Source organism: Protopterus annectens, chromosome 2.part0 (assembly GCF_019279795.1).
Source record: "Protopterus annectens isolate FY-2018-M chromosome 2.part0, PAN1.0, whole genome shotgun sequence".
Taxonomy (NCBI): domain Eukaryota; kingdom Metazoa; phylum Chordata; order Ceratodontiformes; family Protopteridae; genus Protopterus; species Protopterus annectens.
In genome coordinates this window covers 1501260966-1501285414 of record NC_056728.1, presented here as the reverse complement: position 1 = coordinate 1501285414, position 24449 = coordinate 1501260966, and positions in this window count along the sequence as shown.

Here is a 24449-nt window from a genome sequence, read left to right as displayed (position 1 = left end):
AGCGCAATCACAGTTAGCAGTCAGTGGAAAAGGATATAAGAACTAAATATGCAAAGTAAGCCAAGAAGTAATAGCTTAGCAGTAGAGTTGCTGGCCTAAGAGTAGGCAGGCAGGGTTCGAGCCCCCACAACTTTTTTTTTTTTTTGTAAATAAGCACGAAAAAGCCCCCTGACAGTATTGTACAAATGTAAATGTATTCCCTTTTGTAAAATGGAATGAAATGGAGCATACATTCCGAAGTAACACAATAATAAAAATAGTCAGAAATGTACTGATAGCTAAGCTGCTGTGAGACGGAATGCCCGTAGCTGAGTAGTGTTTAAAAAGCTGCAAACTGTATGCTCGTTGCTAAGCACCGGTTTAATAGGCTGAAACCGTTTGCAACTAGCTGTGCTTAGCTGAACATGTGTGTCACTAGCCAATTAAGGTTTATCCCAGCGCACACCGTTTGCGTGGCGCTCCCACAAGCTAACTGCCAGTGCGCATGCGTTACCTCCGCGCAAACGAGCGCAGACCTGGTTTTAAATGCTTAAAAGTGCTTTTGGCAAGTTTGATTGACAGGTCCTCAACTCATTTCTGTCAGGAAAATCAAAAGTCAGTTGCCAGAGTCGAACCCAGGATACCATGCACTAGAGTCAAGGTACTTCACCACTAAGCCATAACAGCAATACCATGAAATGCAGAAATAGCATATATATGGGATAAAATCCAGAATGGAGCATGAGAAAGCATTTTCAGTGAAGTAGATACAATTCCAAAATGGCCAATCAGAGAAATGTGCGGGAAAAGCGGCATATATAAGCCCCATAGGCGGGAATACACAGCAGAAACGATTGTAGAACAGACCTGCAGTTAGAATGAGTGGAGTAGGTGAGGGACGTTGCTTTCGAGCACAGCGTTGGGGCGTTGAGGAGTCCAGATACATGGTCTGGCTCCTTGCCCATCATCACGAGGCCCAACTCATGCAGGGCCAGGTCTCATGGGGAGCGTATAGGGCAGAGGCATGGGACCAGTTGGCTCGTGATCTGACCAGTGCTACTGGCATTCCACGCACTGGTGAGCAGGTCCGTCACCACCATGCGGACCTGAAGCGACGCAAGGAAGACCAGTTGTCCGAATGGATCCAGGAGGCCCGGATATGCCCAACGCCCCACTACTGAGTAAGTTACATTTTGCTTATGTATGTAAGGATTTCAACTAGCTGATACCATGGAGATGTGTAGTCCAATATTACTTCTTTCATATTACAGCTGCAGGTGTCCGCTCTATGAATCGCGAGGTGCATGCCCGTAGGCTGGTGCGGCTGCGCCACCATGCAGGTTAGTAACCCCACCCATTACTTGTAAATAAATATTGTACTGTAGCATGTAGCAGAACACTGCAGTGTATTGATTAAAAGTAATATAATGTGCAAGCAGGAATTGTAAGTCTGCAGGTATGGCTGCAACAAGTTCATCAGTATGCAAGTGTAACTGGAAATATAATTGATAGAATTAAACAGTGCTGTAATACAGATGTCCCACCATGAATTAAATATAGTGTAACCTGCAGTAGTCCCAAGAGTACAGCTTTAGAATCTGAGGTAGTCATATGTGAGATATATCCCCTGTTGAAATGCTGAATCCTGACAGAAGTGAGGCTGTTGGAAAGTGTTTGAATCACCACCAGTCTAACATGTGAACAAAGCCTAGAAGTACCAACCTGAACTGTGAAGTTGCAGGATGTGTGAGAGTGACAGAAAGGGTCATGTATGAATAAATAAAGTAGTAATAACCCCTGAATATAGTAGCCCCAGTGTGTTTCTACAGAACTAAATGCATGTGGGAAGTACAACTTAATATCCCAAACTGATTTCAGTGTGTCAGAATCTGGAATGTCTAGGCCAAATGCTGTATATGGTGATCACAGTAAACAATTTGCAGATAGAATGAATGATTATCTGACAGACTAAACAGCCATAGTTGTCCCCTGTCCTGTAATCAAAGTGTAGCAGGATGATGTATCTGATCAAATTCAAAATAAGTAGGATAGTGATGTATTTGTAACAGGTGTAGCTTGACAGTCAAATAAAATTTATTTTGAAACATCAGCCTCAACTTAATTGTGTACCTTATACAAATGTAAATCAATGTGTAACATATGAATGTGTCATCACTTTCTATCTCCGCCCAACCCTATAATTCCATATAACAACACCCACTAAATAATGGTATGTGAACATTTCATTAATCATGGACATTTGTCCGTTTCAAAAATATATGCATGTCTGTTCGTGCATGTGCCCTGTTCATACCTGCAAATCTGATGGCCTGTTGCCATTAATCAACCCTGCAAGTTGTTTGACTGTGTATTTCTGTTCAAATAATGCATGTGATATTGATATGCCCTTGTTCAATGGTGTTAATATCTGGGTGTTTGTTTGATGGGAATACCAATGCATGCTGTTACAACTAATCTGAATGGAATAAAATGCCACTAACCCAAACTAACATAACAACTCACAAACCTAGAATGCTTGGGAAGGCGGGTCCCAGCGGACCCACCTCTCCCACCTCAGCTGGCGCCTGCACCTGGCACTAGTGCCCAGGCCGGACCCCCCTCCGGTGGCCCTGTGCCACCTTTGGGTGGAAGCGCTGCAGGGGATGGGGCCGGTCCCCCCTCTGCAAGTGTGGCCGGAGGGGTTCGTCCACTCACCCTCCGCGGTGTCCGGTCTGTGGTGCGAAGGGAGATCCAAGACACTGTACTTGGGCCCCTACGCCAGCTTGAGGCTCGTGTGGCACAGCTAACGGCCCCGGCCGTTGCCCCCCTACACAGCCCCGTCCTGGGCTGTGAAGGAACAGTGGCAACTGCCTATGGGTGGGGATATCAGTTCCACTGTTGCCATCTGTGGGCTCATGCACCTTGGAAATCCCAACCTCCGTCCCTGTCAATTGTGTAACCCCCCCACGTGTGTCATACACCGCCCCTGTATGCGTCTTGTCTGTCTTGTCTGTTAACCTACCCAACCTACCTCCCCAGCTATATCGACTTCCTTCACCTGACATACCACTCTCACCTGAAAAAAAAAAAAAAAAGGGCACTCTGTACCCACAAAAAAATTACGCCCCATACATTGCTGTCCATGTCGCACACATGTCTGTTTGACATTGAAACAGTTAATTACAATTGGCTCTACAACAAATATTAATGTTGTCCTGACACCTCTCTCAGGGGTGAAAGGTTTCCAATGTCTCACCAAAATACATGGAAATGCACAGCTGTTGCTGCCAAAGACATGGGCATCTATGGGCCTTACCTATATCCCTCTTGCAAATCCCACGCTTGTTTCCCTACTGTCTTACCCTCTTTGTGACCCCTTTTTCACCACTTTCCTGTCACCCCTTTTTCTTTTCTTTCAAAGAAATTACCGCGAGTGTGCTGTTGTATTAGAGTAGCTCACCGCCAGTGCGCATGCGTGAGCTCAGCAAAAACGCGCAGACCTGGTTTAGTGCTTAAAAGTGCCTTTATGGCACTTTGATTGACAGGTCCTGTACTCAGTTTGAAAGTTTGCTAAGAAAAATAAATTCCCACTGTCAGTCTCGAACCCAGGACCTTGGTAACATTAGTCTGTATGACCTACCACTAAGCCATGCCTGCTTTACAAGAACACCCTGCGAAAATAAATATAACATGTAATAGTAGGAATCAGTATAAAGGCAATATAGGAGATGTACTATCCAAAGCATGTCAGGTAGAGTTTTAATGGCCAAATTACTGGATTCCCATACTAGTTCAGTGTGAACAGAAACAGCCCTGCTACCTGTTAGCTTGTACATAATAATGCAAGGTAATGTACATATGTGAAGGTATGTATATCTACACATACATATATATAAATATATATTAATACATATGAAATATAGTCGTAGGTCTCCGTAGCCATACACACTCACTACAGGAAACAGTGAACATAATTGCAGCAACCTGAATCTGCAACACAGCCTGACCCCTGTGTGACCTACTTACCCTTCTAACTGCTTAAAGGTGGCCTCAGCACTTTGATTGACAGGTCCTGTACTCAGTTTGAAAGTTTGCAAAGTAAAAAATTCCCACTGTCAGTCTCAACCCAGGACCTTGGTAACATTAGTCTGTATGACCTACCACTAAGCCATGCCTGCTTCACAAGAACACAGTGCTAAAATAAATATAACATGTAATAGTAGGAATCAGTATAAAGGCAATATAGGAGATGTACTATCCAAAGCATGTCAGGTAGAGTTTTAATGGCCAAATTACTGGATCCCCATACTAGTTCAGTGTGAACAGAAACAGCCCTGCTACCTGTTAGCTTGTACATAGTAACGTAAGGTAATGTACATATGTGAAGGTATGTATATCTACACATACATATATATAAATATATATTAATACATATGAAATATAGTTGTAGGTCTCAGTAGCCATACACACTCACTACAGGAAACAGTGAAGATATATGCAGCAACCAGAATCTGCAACACAGCCTGGCTCCTGTAAGACCTACTAAGCCCTTTAACTGCTTAAAGGTGCCTCCAGCACTTTGATTGATAGGCCCTATACTCAACTCAAAAGCAGAATATGAGTATACTAGTAGGCCCTACCACAAGACCATTGTAACACTAGTCTGTATGACCTACCACTAAGCCATGACTCTCATACAGGAATATAGTGCTAAATAAGTGGAACATGTAATAGTAGGAATGAAGATAAAGGCAATATAGTATGTCTACTACCCAAAGTATGTCATGCAGACTTTTATAGTCCCAATTACTGGATTCCCATACTAGTGTAGTGTTAACAGAAACAGCCCTGCTAATTGTTAGCTTGTACCCAATAATGTCAGCTAATGTACATATATGAAAGTATGTATATGTACACAGATATATATATATTTATATAGCAATACATATGACATATAGTTGTAGGTGTCAGTATGCATACACACTCACTACAGGGAACAGGCAAGATAAATGCAGCAACCTGAATCTACAACACAGCATGAAGCATGGGAGATGTACTAACCTTCACACTCACAAAACACTGTCAACAGCATACCAGCATGGTCCACGCCTACAATCTGAAAGGGCAACGCCTATCTCACATACCCTTTTATAGCAGTGTCCTGAAATCACAGTGAGACATGCAATCAGTACACACCCAGCTGCATGCAATTAGCAAATGCTGCCTTACAATTGGTGCAGAGGCCATCACATGGACCTATGCAGATACCTAGAAAAGCATTGAGTTCCCACACTACACTCACGCAATACATTCATTGCACAAACACTACGGATAAAGAGAGAGAGAGAGAGAGACAGAGAAAACAACCAAACAACCAAACAAATATTAGGACTGCCAGCAGCAAAATCAGCAGCAAGCAGCAAGGAGCAAGCAGCAAGCAGCACCACTGGCACAGCAACAGTTGCCACAAACACAGGTAATGCAAAGTAGCAGGTTAATCCTGCGTATACTGTGACACCTCCAAATGTATCATAGTTCACTATCTATAGGTATGTCCATGAGTTAGGTTATGTGTACATAGTCATGAAATATAAACATATGTAATATTGTTGTACATGTGGGCCATAACTAACACTTCCATAGCTTAGAACACAAGGCCAGTTGTGCATATGATGCAGTAGTTCCCAGGGTCAGTAGAGGTTCCTCCTCATTGGTGTGGGACCACTGTGTATGCATGGCACTGTTCAGGTACATATCCTGTAGTATGGCCAGGGATTAATATCAGTCTGTCATGTGGTGCTATGTCCTCCAGGGGTGAATGTAGCACACATCCAGGGATACCATTTTGTAACAGTGATGATATGTGTTCTGCAATGATGAGGGTAGCTCTCACCTGGACATGTGAGAGGATAGGGAGGTTACAGTCATCTGGGATAACTAATAACACGTGTGTAGGACAATGGGGGTACCTGCACCTAAACTGTCTGCAACAATGTTGCCAATATCTGTGCATTTGGTGAATGTGAAGCATCTTAACACTGCAGACAACAGATGCCTTCCCGTCATGTGAATCTGCCCTGTGCTGCAGTAGCCTCCTACTATTGTTATACAATATGCCTGTATCTGTAGTCCACTGGACAGGATTAATAAGTGGTGTGCAGTTGTTCTGGGTTAGATAACTGTGTGCACAGTACATGCAGTATGTGGGATGTCTGTGGTAAGCATATGCAAAGGTGCTGGCGGTGTGTGTTGTGGCTTCCACTGGCCCAGTGGGCTGCATGGATAGCATCACTGTCATAACTACTGAATAACTGTGTAATAACATGCATACATAGCAAGGTAGTGTACTGTGCTTGTGGTGTTGTTCGGATATGTATATCCAGGCTGAGTAATGTGTGTCCACATCACAGGGTTGGATGGCAGCACACATCCAGTATGTATGGATGAACACCCAGAATGTATCAGACGTGTCACCTGTGCAGACGTATCTGTCCATTACCTGTGCATCCCCCACAACACACACACATGCAACATATAGCAGAAGTACTATAGCAGTACACACATGTTCATAGGTTCATACTAGGCTATCTGCCCGAGGGCATTTACAAGCCTAGCCCATCGTTTTGTGGCTTACACCACCCCTTTAGTATGGGGAACCATACCCATTATTTTGCTGTGCCTCTATCGAGCAGTGACACTGAGGTAATCCCTGGGGTATATCTGCGATCTCCCATCCATTGGTCAAGATCTCTCTTGAACAAGGCCAGCGAGGTGCTCTGCCTCACATATACCGTGATTTTGTTCCACAGCATAGGAGTCTTTGGGTGATGAATCTATCCCTCCAGCATGTCCTATTAATAGCCGTGTCGAGGTTTAAGTCTCCCGCCCTTGTGGCTCTGATGGATCTAGATTTTTTGAGGTGAAGCATATTCATCAAATCTGGGTTTGACATGGCCTTGTATGTTAGGCAAAGGTCACCTCTGAGCAAGCGGTGGCGACTGAATAGAACATACATGGACATGCTGGAGGGGCCAATTCCTAACCGAGAGGCTCCCTTCACTCTGTAATGAGCTCAAACAGTTGAGAATGAACAGTTCATAGGTTCATACTAGGCTATTTGCCCTAGGGCATTGGTAAGCCTAGTAGAATGTGTTTGTCTTTTGCCACCCAATCACAAGTTATGCTGCTATGCCCTTGTCCGACTTTAGTATACTGTGCCTCTGTCTAACAGCAACATAGAAGTGATACCTGGGGTACAACTATGATCTCCATCCACTCATCCAGATTCCTATGGAAGAGAGTCAATGAGGGACTCTGCCTAACCAGTAGTGTGAGCTCATTACAGAGTGAAGGGAGCCTCTCGGTTAGGAATATGCCCCTCCAGCATGTCCATGTATGTCAGTGCTGAGGTCCAGCTCTCCTGAGCATGTGGCTGTATGGGACTCTGATTGCCTGAGGTGCATCACGTTCATTACTGCTAGGTAGGACATGGCTGTATATGGCACACACAGATTGCCTCTGAACAGGCAGTATGCCACTGAGTCCAGCTGGATTCACTTTACCTGGGCAGCATATGACATCTGTGTGAGCCATTGCATCCCCTTGATGATGTACTGTTGTCCTGTACCAGTTGCTGTAGGTGTCTGGTTAGGTACATCCCAAAAGGTGCATTGTACGCAATTATAGGCCTGATGATGGATGAGTACAGAGGCACAATTACCTCCCCTGCCATACATGTGAATCAGTCATGATTAGCTGGGCTATATAACATGTCTGTCAATCCACGTTGGCCATGTGGTAGACAAATGACAGACCGCTACCATGTTTCTTCCCCAGGTCCCAAACTACGTCTTCTGTACTCAGTGGCCTAACACCTATGTTGTACTGTGCCACCAATGTGGAGGCGTGGGAATCTGCATTGAATACTGATACTCCCCCTCCCTTGTTCAAGTGTTGGGGCCGACAAGAATGGTAACAGCTATAACGTGGTAGTACTGGTGTGCTCCTGTGAAACCTGAAACATGTTCATGTTACTGCACAGATATCGATGTCCAGAATGCTAGGTAGGGTTTTGGGTGCGTGCATCCTTGGGTCTAGACGTCCAGTGTTGAGTAGCATCACTCTTACTTCCTCATCCTTTGTGATACAAATGGATGTGGGTTTGCCTTATGAGCCTTGTCTAATACAGGCACTATGGGTGTAGCAGGAGGCTCCGCCAAATGTCAATAGGACTGTGGTGATAGGTGCAAGCTGTCCCTAGCAAAGCATACCACCCCAAGATGGCAGGCAGTGGCACACCTGTGAATGACACCAGTATGTCAGTCAATTGTTGGAAGGGATCATCGTGCCTTGATATTGTGGCATCGTTCTAGGTGAGGGTAGGATGCTACTCAAGGTCAGGGTCAAACTGTCTCGGCCACGTGCTCAGAGAGCTCTGTAATGTCTCATGTCATGTAGTCCAGGGAGGAATGTGTCAGGCCATTCACAGCAGCATGGACATTGACTGAGTCATACCTGTACCTGCCTTGGGGTTATCTGAGTGTTTGTGTTATGTGGCAGGTCATAGTGCCTGACAGGCTGCACACTGTGACCCTCACCTCGTTAAGCCTGGTGAACGTGATGTGAGTGTGCCTGATGATAGAGGCACCTAGTACAGGTGTATGAGGTGTGTTGTTAACTGTTAATGGCTGTGAGTGTTCAGCACATTGGCTTTGTGTGATATGTGTTGCACATGTTCGTTTATGTGGTAGTGGTTGCCTGGATGTCTGCTTAGGAGGTCTCTGCTGCATAGGCAGAGCTGTGGTCTGAGCCTACAAGTATGATCATGTGTGATCATGTGTTAGGTCCGCTGTTGTGGTAGGTCTACGTGAGACTGGAAGTGTAGTGAGTGATCCCTTTGCCACATGACTGGTTATGGCGGTATTGAGTAGACAGAGCCTAGCCTCCAGTCTGGTATATGGTTGCATCACTCACATGAGTTTGAATTTGTTGTTAGGAGGAGGGGTTGTCTGTGTACATGCATCTGTTCTAACATTGTCTCTGGAGTACCACACTCACCAGCTGTACAGGGGTGAGTTCTGCCAACTGACCTCTGGACATGCTAGAATACTATTGTGAACTCTGTAATCACTAATGATTGAAAACAAGGTCCAGTGGGGAGTGAGGGTGTACTGACATTACCTACAACTGCTGACTGATATAAAAGTGTCAGTGAGCAAATGCCAGGTAACCTAAGTGCAATGTGTCACAATGAAGTAAATGCAGCAATGACAAGCAGTCACTTGCTGTCATGTGTAACATGGAAGTACGTACAGTAAGCAATGCAGATAACAGTAGTGAGTCACAGATGTGTTGAGAAGATGTGTACTATGTGGAAGTAGCATACCAGTGAAATAACAAGCTAACAGATAACAAGCATATAAACAAAGGTAGATCCAGGAGGCCTGGATGTAGTGTTTGCTACAACAAACAAGGTGTAGCAATGTCAGTAAGATACAGCTCAGATATGCAGGCACTATAAACCTGAAACCAGATGTCCCCAGCTATGAATGGCAGAGTACAGCCTATTGTCACACATGAGTGCAGACCACAAACCTTGTTAATGTTAAATAACTGGCCTGAAGGCCAACTGCCCATACCAGAAGTAATACACTTGTACACTGGGCCCACAATCAGCAGTTCCCAACTTCACTGGATGAAAGATATGTGTCCTGCCACCACAGTGCTTGCCACCAACCTCCCTAATGTAAAACAACTGGTCTGAAGGCCAAGTACTTAGTACAAATGACATAGAATGATAGCTACACTGTAATCAGGTTTTAACCAATCAGTAATACGTAGAAGTTAACACTCCCTGTATAGAATGTGTACCATGTATTGTTGAGATACTATGCTGATAACCTGTTTGTGTACCTTTCCAGATAGACATGGCACCAAAAAGGAATCCTGCCTACTCTGCTGCAGAGGATGACGTGATTCACCAGAGCCTGGTGCGTGACTATGCCATCCTGTTCTCACGCACCACCCAGAATCAGCAGGAGAGGTCTGCACTGTGGCAAAACCTTGTTAGCAGGATAAATGATGTTGGCATGCATGATAGGACATATGAGCAGGTGAGACATCACTGCAGTGATTTGATAAGAAATGTCCGCCAGCGTGCTGCAGATATCCACAGGCAACAGGTTGCCACAGGTGGGGGGGTGGCCACATCCCCCTCACCATACAGGAGGGGCTACTGCTAAGTGTTGTGGATCCAGCCACAGAACAACAGCAACAAGCATGCATCCTGATGGAGGTTGGATCCACACAGCAGCAAGACAGCGAGCGTGCAGGTAAGATGCCATATTCATTTATTGTTATTACTTTTACATTTGTTGACCCAGATAGTCTAGCTGGATATAAGTTCATTTTCAGTAGAGGCCTGTGGAGAAAAGCTCCACACATAATGTAATAAAGGCAGACAGACAAGTTGTCAATACAGACAGCCAACATAATAGAATTGTACACCAGCCTATTAATTAAATCAACATACATGTAAGGAAGTCAAACAGTTTAGAGTCATACACAATGTACCATTGGTTTAAAAGCAATCCTACCTAAAGCATAATGGTTATGCAATAAGGCAAAAGCCATATACATAATAGTTAGGGCTCAGAAGGGTAGAGAAGTAGTAGGAGTATTACAGATACAATGATATGGAAGAGGCAGGAGTCAAGAAGGGAAGTGAGGAAAAGAAGGAAGACAGTCAAGAGGAGGTGGGAGGGATGGGAGAAGTAGGTCAGAGCATAGAAGGACATCAAGGTGAAAGAAACAGGGTAGAAGTTAGTTTCTATGTACAATGAGGGGTTAAAGGTGAAGAGAGGGTAGGGAGAGGGACGTTAGCCTGGACTCCAAGAAGAACAAAGCCAGTGGTTTTGGAAGTACAGTTTGAGTTGACGTTTGAAGAGAGGTAAGGGTGAGATTAGAGTTAACTCCTGGTATGTACATATGACTGTTCTGTACACTGTTACTTCATGCACGCATAAGGTGTGCATGTGGTATGTATCTGTCATCATGATATATATACAGACATGATATGCAGCTGATGTGTATAAGGGAACTAGTGTACTACTGTACTGTATCATGTGCAAAACGAATGGCACACATGTGCCCACTGACATTACTCTCCTCACACTTCCAGGTCCCTCCCATCTAGCAGTGAGGCAGGCCATACATGCTGGTGAGTCTTTTTAACATTATCTGTAAAACAATTTATAAAACTAGGAAGAGTAGTGTAACTCTGTAGTAGACATGCTGGTGACTGTGTTCACAATAACTGTAATTGACAGGTAGTAAATTGAGTAGTGTAACACGGTACTGATGTGTGTGTTTACTGTGGGGTGTGCATGTGTGCAAGTTTGCCTGTGCCCAAGTGTGCATGTGTTAGTGTCCATGAGTGCATGTGTCCATTTCTGAATGTGTGCATTAGTATTGAAGTGCATCTCTTTCAAATATGTATTGAGACTGTAATCTGTGTTCCATGTTTTCCTCCCGTAGGTTCTGGTGCTGCTCTGGTGACCTGCAGCAGGGAACCTGAATCTTGTGCCTCAGGTACTGATGATGATGAAATGTCTGTAATGGTGCAGGAAGGTGTGTCTGGGTCTGCCATTGGTCAGCCAATTGACAGTACACAGCTTTCAACCCCGTCAATGCGCACAGTCATCCTGCCGTTACATCCTTTGTCACCATTGTCCCTAGGTGATGGACAGTCAGCAGTGAGCATAGATCAGGGTAATGTGGTACCTGTGGTACATGCATCCTCACAAGGCAGCCATGTGCAGAGGCCTCCAATGGTACCACGCAGACAGTCGCCCATGGGTTCTCGTGGGGGCATCCGTGGCTGTACTGCCTCTGGCCGACGTGCCCAAGGAGGTATGTCAACCTCCACTATGTTTAGAACTGTCATGCAGGCACAGGCGCGTATGGAAAGGTACACCAGACAGGGTCTGAGGGAGCTGAGAGCATGTCACATAGCCATGACAGACGGCATGCATGATGTTGCGAATGCTATCCGTAACTTCACAGATGTCGTTGACAGACGTTGTGGGGGCATAGAACAGCTGCTCCACAACCAGATGTCCATGGGCCAGGGCGATGGTGTGCGCTTATGCGCCGACGCGTGGCCGTATGCCAGCGAGCACCAGCTGGCAGTGGCCGCGGACGACAACGGGCCCACTTGCGCACCTCAAGTGCCAGCACCAGCCCCAGCAATGCTGGGTCTGTGCTGTCATCCAGACGCCCCAGGAGACCACGTGCACGTGGCTCTGGACAGTCCCAACAGGGAACTGTGTCCAGTCAACACACCCCTGCTTCCGATGACAGTACCCAGTCTGGGTTAGTACCGGATACGGCCCGTAGCACCCCTGCCAGGCACAGGTACCGTGTCCGTGCCCACAGACACTGATCTGGATGACCTGACAGGTGCAGTCTGTGGCTGTCCACAAAACCCTGTACATGGCAGCCATTATGTGGGACTGTGTGCGTGCTTACACACATGCAGACACCTAACACCTAGGGCAAACACATACACACACACACTGCACCAACAACGGTCCACCCTGTACTGCTGCCCCTCACAAACACACATACACACACATGTCAATTGGTGTTACCAGTGGCCGGCTTGGGCATACCTAACCCACACCCTGTGCATATGATGACACTGTGCCACCTCCTGCATACTACAACATCGGTGCAAGTAAAGGTAAACACGTTGCTGATGCACAGGGTGACTACATAGATGTGTATAAGTAGTAACATGTTGGTAACTGTTGACTGTTGCAGTATAAATGTGTGTATATCCCAACAGTCTTGCTGCAGTAACTGTATGAATGTCCTCAATTGTTATCTGCACCCATACTACTTAACAAAGTGTACCAGCTGCACACCATCACATGCTAACATTGACTATGGCAATGCACATCTTGTGCTGTTATGTAGATTCAGCTACATGTATCTGTTCTGTCACACATGCATTTATACACACCCTGCTACCCACACACATGTACACGCTCACCTGCCATTCCCATTATTTATCACCCTACATGAGTAGCTGTTGATACATAACAGGTACACATTTCAGAAGTGCACTATGTTGTTTACTACTGGCATCCCCTTCTCTACCTGTACTCACAGGGTGCAGGCAACCTCATCAGTTGAAGATGTAATGTGCATCAGGTACTGTAGTACCCTGATTGCCACAGCAAACATGTTTCCCATACGGAAATGCACACACAGACACATCCCACATCCACACACTTGCCACATTCAGGCTTCAGAACACTATCTAGGTATATTCGGTACATGTGTGTTACAGTAGCATGTAACACTATACTGAGTACTGGCAGTTAGTTGTCTGTTGTCATGTTGTCTGTATAGAATAAAAGAATTGTTTGATTATCCTACTCCGTTTTGTGGACATTACTTGAAGAAGTGTTACCTTACATGTGTTATCAGTACCACCACCTTCTGTTTTGTAGTTTTGTTTGTATAGGCTGCTATCAACATCACTGCTTGTTAAGGGTAATGACCACCCTGCAGTGCATAGACCCTTGTGGCAAAAGCCACATCCCACCCCATCATTGTGCACACACACTAACCCCACCAACAGTAAAACACATACTTTCCATTTGCAAGATTCAAACCCATACCTAACTGTGCAATGACAGTAGAAACAGACACATTAGCAGAGTGTGCTATTTGAAGTAGCTGGAGAAATCTTTACTAATGCTGTACTTAGAGGGTGCTGGCATCATCTGTGTGTAGGAGAAGGGATGTGCACCCTGTAGTGTGTTCTCCCAGTTGGCAAAAGGCAGTTAACCCTCCCAGCATAGTGCACACACATAAACCACACTCATACTAACACACATACATTCCCTTTGCAGGATTCAAACCCCTACCTAACTATGTTATGACACTGAAGAAAGACGCATTAGCAGAGCGCGCTATGCAAATTACTTGAGGACTTTACTACAGGTAATATAGTTATACAGTCCTGACATCATCAGTGTTTCAAAAGGGGGATCTGCATCCTGTACGATACTGTCACGGTTGCTAATAGGGACATTTCTCACACACACACATCGATGTGTTGGAGGTTTGCATATGTGGGGGATCCAGAACTCCAGTGTGATTAGTATATGGTTTGATTGCAACAATGAGGGATATACTCCCAGTGGTGAGCAGTTTGTACTCATGTTTGTAAAGGTCAGCTCTAGTATATCTGCCCCTCTTGTGGGAAGGTTGGTTACCTGTTCCATAGCCAAAGAATGTCTGATCGATGGGAACCTTAGAGCTTGGGTATTGTGGCTTGTGTAATGTTCACAGTCTATGTTTGGGTAGCTGGCATCACCCAGTATGATGGTGTTTGCAGAGTAATCTAAACTCTCCTGTGTCAGCATGAAGGCTGTGTGGGAGACCTGAGTTTGAGAGGGTGCTGTAAGAGCTCCTCTGTGTCTCTTTCCATGTGGTCCAGGGAGGTACGTCCCAACAGGTAGCTGACTGTGACCCTCCCTTGCTCTGTCTGGAGGGCGGCACGTCTGTCAACAGCTCATGTCAAGCAAGTACACACCCCTCATAAATGATGTGGAAACCTTCAAAGGCCCAAGGCCTGTTGAAAATATGGACCAGACTGCAGATACCTGTATAGAGGCATTCTGTGGACACATTCAGGAATGCATGGATCATGAAGCCACATATGAAAGCATGACCCAATTCTCCAAAGGCAGATGTCCTGGGCGCCGGACACCAGCCATAAACACACTATACAATAGAAGGATGACACCACTACATGATACAACAACCTCCCAAAATGTGAAGGCACCACTGATGAGTATTGGAAGACAACTACAGGCACCCATATGATTGTCTAAGGCCATCTTTGAGAGGATTCCACAAGCCACTGAGGATAATCACAAGGCTGCCTGTAGTTATGTTAGTAACCTGGGTGGTACTACCCAGATATGCTCAGAGGTAATACAATATGTCACACAAAATATGAAACACACAGACATTGCCATCATCCTAGTGGACAGGTTCAATGCTGCCTTCTCTCCCCACCACACCAAAAGGGAACATAGGTCTCGCAGCACAGTGCTTCCCCCCTGACATCACAGATGCTCAGGTAAGAGATGCCCTTCCCAAAGCAATAAACACTGCATCAATGGGACCAGACAGTGTCCCAGGCTGTGTCCTACATGAACCACAAGAAGAGCTACACCCAGACATAACACCACTGTTCAATCCCAGCCTTAATACACGATATGTGGCCAGAGAGTGGCATACAGCAACAGTGGTCCCTCAACATGCAGGTGGTGCCATGGATACTGGACACTACTCGCCCCATATGTCTGACTAGCTTTGTCTGCAAAGCTATGGCAAGGATCATCATGAACCTCACATATCTAGATATTGTGGACCTACAGACATGTCACCATACACAGTTTGGCTTTGTCAATGGAAAATCCTGCCTATCAAACCTGTTTGCTTTGTTTGAAACAGTCACCAAGGCCACTGTCAAGGGGTAGGAGGTCCACACAGCCTACCTGGACCTTGCATAAGCCTTGGATACAATACCCCACTTGTGCATTCTAGGGAAGCTCACCAGTGTACATACTAACCCCTATGTCACTATGGGTATTGCACAGTGGCTCAAGGGCAGAACACACATGGTAGAATTGCTGGAGCCATGTCAGCCTCCAACCTGGTACAAGTGGTGTCCCACAAGGCACAGCCCTAGGAGCTGTCATGTTCATTATATAGTTGTCATAGGTACAGGCCAACATGGAAGTACTGTGGCTCAGCAAGTCGCAGGTGACTGCAGACCTAACACCATAATCAACTCAACAGCTAACACACGCATCCTCCAAATGGGACTCTTGCAAACACACGACTTGTGCCACAGCCATGGCCTCAACGTGAATGACAGAAAGAGTATAGTCATCCCCTTTGTCAAACACTAAGTGACCACAATGTACCACATATGTGTTAATCCAGTAAGTGCAGACCAAGGAATTATGGACCTCGAGGTACGAGGTTGATAGCATTCTACCATTTGACAACAACATGGACAAAGTGGTTAGGTAAGCATGTTATATGGGCCACATCATCATGGGATCCACATGTAGGACAGGGGAGGACATTGTGCCCCTTTACTCATCCCTCATCATGCCCATAATTAACTATGATGAACCTGTCGGCATGCACCTTACCAGACACCTGCAGCAACTGGGGCTACCACATATGTACCTCGACAAGGGATCAAAGTGCTCAAACAGATGCCACATACTGACTGGTTAAAGTAGCTTTCAGGCTAGTACATCAACCCTTCATCAGATCCATAAAATAAAAAAGGTACCAAAAATTTTTTAAAAGACTCTGTGCCAATGGCATGTCAGTTAGTATAATCACACCCATCTGCATCATGTCGAACCCGCCTTCGCAGCCATCTTTTCCTTAATGCTGGCTGCATGGGAAAAGTAGTATTTAGCCCCCTACTACTAGGAAGAAATATGTGTCTAATTTTTATGCAGACTGTAGGACGAGGAACGTGGTCTACCTAGCAACATGAGGGGGGGTGACATCAATAGCAGACATGAACAGGAAAAAATGCATTGGATTGGTAAACTACAAGCACATCTGAAACCTGGGCTAAATACTACTTTTCCCATACAGCCAGCATTAAGGAAATGGAGGCTGAGAAGGCGGGTTCGACATAATGCAGATGGGCGTGATTATACTAACTGACGTGCCATTGGCACAGAGTCTTTTAAAAAGTTTTTGGTGCCTTTTTTATTTTATGGATCTGATGAAAGGTTGATGTACTAACCTGAATGTGCTTATCCATAATGTTTGTTTGTTGTATAGTCATTTTTAGTTTGAGCCGCTGCCTAAATAAATGAGACAAGGTGTTTTATTATCTGTTCGTCTCCTGTGGATTGACTTTATGTGAAACAAATGCAAGGCACTTTATAGTGCTGAAAAGGATTTTTTGCAGTTTCTTGAGGTGAAGTGCATCCTTTGATCGTTGGTCTTTGGAGCTTTTATCCAGTCTGGCTGCATTTTACGTGCTGTTGGTTGGTTTTTGGATACTATATTACAGCATGCTCCTACTTAGATTCTGGATTTTTGTGTTTGTTTATATATATATATATATATATATATATATATATATATATATATATATATATATATATATATATATATATATATATATATGAATAAAATATTTAGCCATATATAAAACACAATTAATGTACTGTATTAATGTTTATATGTGTCTAAACAAAGAGTATAAAACATCTAGTTAAAAACATTAATAATAAACATATTGCAGCCCCACAACTGACCCACTAGAAAAATGCACTTTGGTATTAAGTCAAATTATACTATTACTGAAGAGTTAGAAGACATATATCATTTGTAGTTATTTAAAAGGGAAAAGTATGTAAAGTACTTATAGTGGAGAAAAGGAACATTATGAGAAAAAGGAATAGGAAGAGAGAGAGAGAGAAAGAGAGATAATGTTTAAATTCTTAGTACTATATGTAATTAGAAGAAGTAGATATAGAAAGGAAAAGAGAAAGTTAATAATAAAGATGATTCACATTACCTTACAGCATAGAGATTTTCCAGAATCAAATCTATTATGATTCATAAAACAAAGCATTTAAAATCAGAAGGAATTTATTAATTTGTCCTTTAGTTTCTTAGTTTTGTTTGCTCCTTCCTTCACAGACCATCCAATTTTTGTTGCCTGTCTCTTCAAGCTCTGGGATGTTCATTCCATTTCTTCTATGTCCAACAGTATTGTCTTATTTTGAATAAATTCTACTGCTTCTTGTAGGGAATCAAAGATCTTCACTCCTGGCAATTTATTCTTGCAGGAAAAAGAATTTGAGCTTTAATAATGGCTTTTTTCAATGACTTAATTACAGGAGCACACTGCTTTCTTCTGGATATGACAGTAGAAGTGCAGTCATTGTCAAAACTAATAACTTTTTCACCCATCTTGATAGGGGAATTAGTGCAAGCTATTTCAATTCCAAAAGAGGGGGATTCAGGCATGTTTAGTGCTGATGAAAAACACTTATTGAGGAATTGAATTATATTAGCACCCTCTTCTTTCCCAGGAATTCCATATATTATATTATTCCTCCTTGATCTACTTTCAAGGTCTTCCAGTTTCTCAATCAGCCTGGTGTTTTGTTTCAGAAGAAATTCATTGTGATGTTCATTTTCTGTCACTCTAGTATCCAGGTCAGTTCTGTTTCCTCTAAGACAAGAATCTGTTCAGATTATTTTTTTACTATCCCATTTAGAAGTTCCAGTTGTTTACTGCATTCTTGTTTGATAATATCAATTTTGTTTTCAAATTTGTCCATTTTTAGTGATAGTTCTTGGCTGTTTGTTATTATAAGTTGCAGTTCTTTCTTCACTGCACACTCCTGGTATGGGTTCTTCGAGTTGCTCATGTTGAGATCTCAAGTAGAAAACTTCTTGACAGGAATAATTAAAAAATTCTCTTGACTATGTATTAATTTTTAGAAAATAATAAAGAGTCTATGTTAATCTATCTTTTAGTATACTTTTAGTTAGATTTTTCTAAAAATTAAAGTATATTTCCTGTCAGGATATTAAAATTTCAGCAGAGCTATGGATTTCTGCTGCTATCAGACTTGGCACCCACAGGTTAGCTATTTCATAAACTTCAGAACTGAGGATATTTCATTCCTTCCTCAATGTTACTATAACACACATGTCCTCTCCAAAGCTAGATGGCTCCCAAGTCATCTACAGAGTTGAACTATTTTTAGGGTCTGTTTTTTTCTGAACTACTTCATACAGGTGCCTTCTTGCCATTTGCTGCCAAACCTCATAATAAAACTACTTCCCACAGTCTCTGCAACTTCTCCCAGCTGGCTGCCTAATTCCAACCTTCTCTTTCCAAAAAAACAGACTGCTCCGAACTGACAACTCTTTCTCTGTTCCTGCACTAAACCTCTGGCAATCCAACCCCCTCATCTCAAAGAAATCTATTTCCTCACTTTCTGAGCACAATTCAAAAGACACCTCCATCAAAATTCTAACTTCATTTTATTTTGTTTTTTCCACTGGACATATCACCTACCCCCCCTCACATAAATTACTTCTACTTCTATCCTCTGCTTTCTACTGTTGCTTGCCCCCCCCCCATATATATTAACAACATTAATTAATGGTTGCTTTTCTCTTTCATTATTTTTTAATCTGCCTGCTTCACTCTGTACCTTTTCTGATTACTTATTGTTTGTGAATTAGTTCTGCTGTTTTTTGGTGAATTTCTTCACCTGAGCTGTCACTGCAAATACCCTCTTTTGATCAGTGTATTACCCCCAGTAAATAAAATCATCATCTGCAGCAGCATCATTAGCAGCTCCCTTTTTCCCAACTTCTACATTGGGTTGGGGTATTTTGTTAACTGTCGCCATCTTTCTCAATTCAATGCCTCATCCCTGCCTTCTTTGACACTCATGCCTGACTTTTGTAGGTATTCTCACACACAATCCATCCACCTCTTTGCTGGATGCCCTTGTTTCCTCTTACCTTCGTCCTGCCTGTCCCAAATTTTCTTCAACGGATTGTTTTCTGCTTTTCTGCATGTGTTCGAACCACAGTAATCTGTTCTCTTTGATCTTTTCTGCAATTGAAGCTACTTTGGCTTCTGCTGTTATGTCCTCATTTCTTCATCTGTCCCACAGTGTGCATCCTACCACTCTTCTCAGGCACTTGATTTCCATCACCTCTAGTTTCCTCATCTGTTCTGCCTTTACTGCCAATGTTTCTGTACCATACAGTAGTACTGATTGGACCACTGTCTTGTACACCTTACTTTTCAGCTTCTTTGGCATTCTTCTGTCCTGTATATACCTATCATTTTATAAGCAAATTCGCCTCCTTCTGTCAGAGAAAAAAAAATTGACAGCTTACCAAGAATTGATACTTGCTGGAGTATTCCAAGTAGTAATGTACCTAAATGCAACAATACCGTTTTCAAACAAATTTCTAGTTATTAAAGAATAGGTGTATATTAAAATAGAGGTATTCCTGTCCATACTGTAGACTCGACCATTACTGTTGCACACACTGTACATAATGCATGTATATCAATTTACTAAATTAGCAAAATTACCTGCATGCTGGGTACATGAAGTAACAAAACACAATGGCAATAACAATTTTCAAACTGGAGCTTGGAAAGGTTTATAGGATGTGATTCAATATATAATTGTCATTAAATAAAGATTACAGATTTCAGAAATCATGGATACACACACACACACACACACACACACACACACACACACACACACACACACACACACACACACACTCTCACACACACACACACACACACACACACACACACACACACACACACACACACACACACACACACACACACACTCACATTTTTCTATGATGTACAGAAACCATACCTCTCAGTCTCAGTCTCTCAGAGCAAGAAATCTGAACAAAGACAAAAATATTGATGGGACAAAGGTTCAAAAAACAGGGACACATTTTACGTATTGCTGCTCTGAAATCAGGTAGTTGCTAAAATAACAGGTTTTGCATTATTATACATTTTCTGAGGGATATTAAGTCTGAAAATCAAATATTTTACATTATTTATTATTATTTATTGACTTCAAGCTTCATGTTGGTATCCCACAATCCCACTGGTGTGGGCGGAGTTACCTGTTTATGCATGCAACTTTTATGTTAGCCAGTGTCACAATTTTGGCCAGCTGTCCCTATTTTTCATGGGCCTTTGTCAAGATTTTTGATGTTTCTAGGTTGAGAGATATGATGCTCCTAGAGGTATTCTTGCCCACACAAACATTTTGTGACCTGTTAATCAAAAAGTCTAGGATCCAGTTACAGAGGAGTTTGCTGATGCCCTGATGTACTAGCTTATTGCTCAATTACATAGGGACAGCTGCGTTAAATGCTGAGCTAATGTCGATGAATAGCATTCTCTCTAGCTGTCCTTGCTCTCCAGATGCTCAAGAGCAAGATGCAATGCGACTACTATTGCGACAGCCGTGGATCTGTTTTTTTTCTGTAGGCAAACTGCAGTGGATTGAAAGCTGATGGTAGTTCCAAAGACAGGTGTTTCTTGACTAGCCTGTCAAAACATTTCATAACTGTGGATGTTAATGCAATAGGCCTGAAGTTGTTCAAGCTGGTGGGTGAGGCTTTTTGGAGTAGATGAATGATATTCGTTACTGGGTAACATGAAGGGACTTTTGCTAGGGTAAGTGAGGTGTTAATTATATCTGTGAGTACTGAACATAGTTGGCCTGCACAGCTCTTTAACATTTTACCCAAGATATTAGTTGGACCAGCTGCCTTTCTGGGATTGAATTTCTGTAGCACCCTTATTACTTCCATCAGGCTAAGGCTGATCACTGTATCATACTGCTGTGTGTGTAAGCTTTGCACAGTTGTGGTGTTCCTCTTGTCAAATCTTCCAGAAAAGGTATTCACCCTATCTACATTGTTATCATTACATTATGCAGCTCTCATTTTATAGTCCATAATTTGTTTTTATTATTTATACCCTGAAGTGCCCCTGTGACACGTTCTATATTGGGCAGTCCATAAGGGCTTTTAAAATTAGATTATTAGAACATATCCAAAAGATTCTCCGGTCTCCACTGAAAATGGGCCATAAGCCCAGTTGGACAAACCTGGTTAACAAATGTCAGTAAATAAATAAATAATAAATAATATTGAAAATGCTAAAGAATCTAGTTCAGTGGCAGATCATTTTCAGTTAGCACATCAGGAATCATTAGTGGGTTTACAAGGGACCGTTTTAGAGAAAATTGAACAGGTTTTTACAGATTCTTATATTAAAAATAAACTTTTATATAAAGAGGTTCTGTATATATTGAAATGTGATACTTTGGTACCAAAAGGATTGAATGTTGAACTTAATTGGAGAGTTTTACTTTAATTGAAGTGATAACTGATGCTAATTTATATATTAAATATTTAATGGAGTATGTTATAAATAGTGATTGTGTTTTTTAGTGTTTATCCTCCTTGAAGGCACTATCGTGAGATGTCAGAAGGACGTAGTAGCATTTTTTTGGTCACTGGTCTGTGGTATTTGTTACTGTACATAATTTGTGAATACTCTGTCACAACCATCTGGTATCCCTCATGTCTCAAAAGTGGTTTAGTACCTTCCTCCCATATTCTGACTTAGCCTCTTTTATGCCTTTCTTCAGGTTTACCCTTGCCACACTTATGGCTTTGCTGTCATTTGCCCTGAATGCTGAATTACATGCCTTCAGAAGATCATAGACCTTACTTGTAAGCCATGGCTTTTGGTTAGTTCTTATGATGATGTTTCTGATCTCTGTGACATCATCAATGCACTTTATGATGCAAGCCAACACTGCTTCAGTGTATTCATCCAGGTCAATGTGCTAGTCTGTTGAGACTACCTCCTTGAAAATGCTCCAGATAGTACACTCAAAACAATCTCGGAGAGCTGATAATGCTCCCTCAGGCCAAATCCTGATCTGTTTCACTGTGTGTTTCTCCCTGACCAGAGCAGGTTTATAAGCAGGCATAGCATGATAGGTGTGAATGCTGGATTACTTTTTAGGGTTCCTTTATATTGGGTGTACACTTTATCCAATGTACTCCTACCCCTTGCTACAAAGCTTACATGCTGGTAGTAATGGGGGAGTACTGACTTTAGATAAGCCTAATTAAAATTGCCAGCTATCACATTACCAAACTCAGGTTGTTTATTTTGCATGTCACAGGTAGACTACTAGAATATTCTGCGTGCCTCTTTTGCATTAGTAGTTGGTGGTATATACACCACCGTTATGCAGATTCCATTTAGCTCTCCAGAAATGTAGAAAGGTCTACATTTTATAGACAGAAACTCCAGATTCTCAGAACAGTGAGAGATAATGACCATACAGTTACTGCACCATCTGTTATTAACATAAATGCAGACTCCTCCTCTTCCCCTAGACTTTCACCACAGTGCTTGGCTTCTGCCTGTACAATAGAGTGTGAAACTCTCTAAATGAACTGCATTATCACTGATATTGCTGTGTAGCCATGTCTCAACAAATGTCTCTCACATTGTTGTTTGAAAAGTGTTTCATCCTTAGGTAGTCCATCTTGTTGTCAGGAGAAAGCACATTTGCAAGCAGTATTGAAGACAGTGCAGGCCTGTGAGAGTTTGCCTTTAGTTTAGCAGCAGTACCAGTCCTATATCCTCTTTTTCTAGTTCTTTAACATTTCTTCCTTTTCTTACTTATCTAGCCTGTTCTAGCACCTCTCATCTCATGTTGCAGGCACTTAGCAACATGCAGGGTTAAGGTCATTAACTCATGCTTATCTGAGACTTTGCAGACAATAGAACAGCAGTCCAGCAACAAGGCATCATAGTATGCTTGATTTCCAGCAATTTCTGTCTACTGTAAACTCCTGTATTTTCATTTAAGAGTTCAGAACCAGGTTTTCTTGTATTCTGAATAAAAAATAATAAAAATAAGCACTTTTCACTAATGACCCAATGCAGCCACTATCACACAGGGTGCTAACATTTTATTTTTGCCTCAAAACAGCCTATATAAGAACTTCACAACAGGTGTGCAGCAGAGCCAGGTGTCGATATAAGGTACATGAGGAAAGCTTGTGGTAGAATTCAGAAGTCTAGGAAGTTGTCAAAAGAAGAGTGTAGGAAAAAGTGGGAGATAGATAAGAAGAAATACTGGTTGGCTATCAAAGAGGTTAAGAGAGGTGTTGCAATAGTAAAGAGCAAGGCATCAGAGACACTGTACCAGAAAGTGACTAAGTAGATGGCATGAAGAGACTCTGTCAGGTTGCAGTGCAAAAGCAAAAATTGAAGAAGGTAGTCAGACACCCTTCATAAGGGATAACAGCAACAACTTACTCACCAGACAACATGAAATCAAATGTAGATGGAAGGAGCACTTTCAGCAGTTTCTGAATGAAGAAAACCCCACAGAAAGTGTACTGTCCCAGATAGAGTCTACGATGAAAGGAGAGGAGGATCTAATTTAGAAGAAGTAAGAACAACACTAAAGAAAATGAAGTCAGTAAAGGCAACAGGCTCAGATGAAGCCACAGAAGATATGATCAAGATGTGTGAGATAGGGTAGAAATGGCTCCTAAGGGTACTAATAGTAGTATGGACAGAAGGGCATATTTCACATGACTGGAGAGTAAGCATACTAGTGCCAGTGTTCTGGAACAAAGGGGGCATTCATAACTACAGGCAGTAGAGAAATACCAAACTCCTGTTGCACTACATGAAAGTTATGGAGAGGGTGATTGATAAATGAATAAGCAGAGTAGTAAAAAAGTAACATGAGAGATAAGCAGTTTTGGTT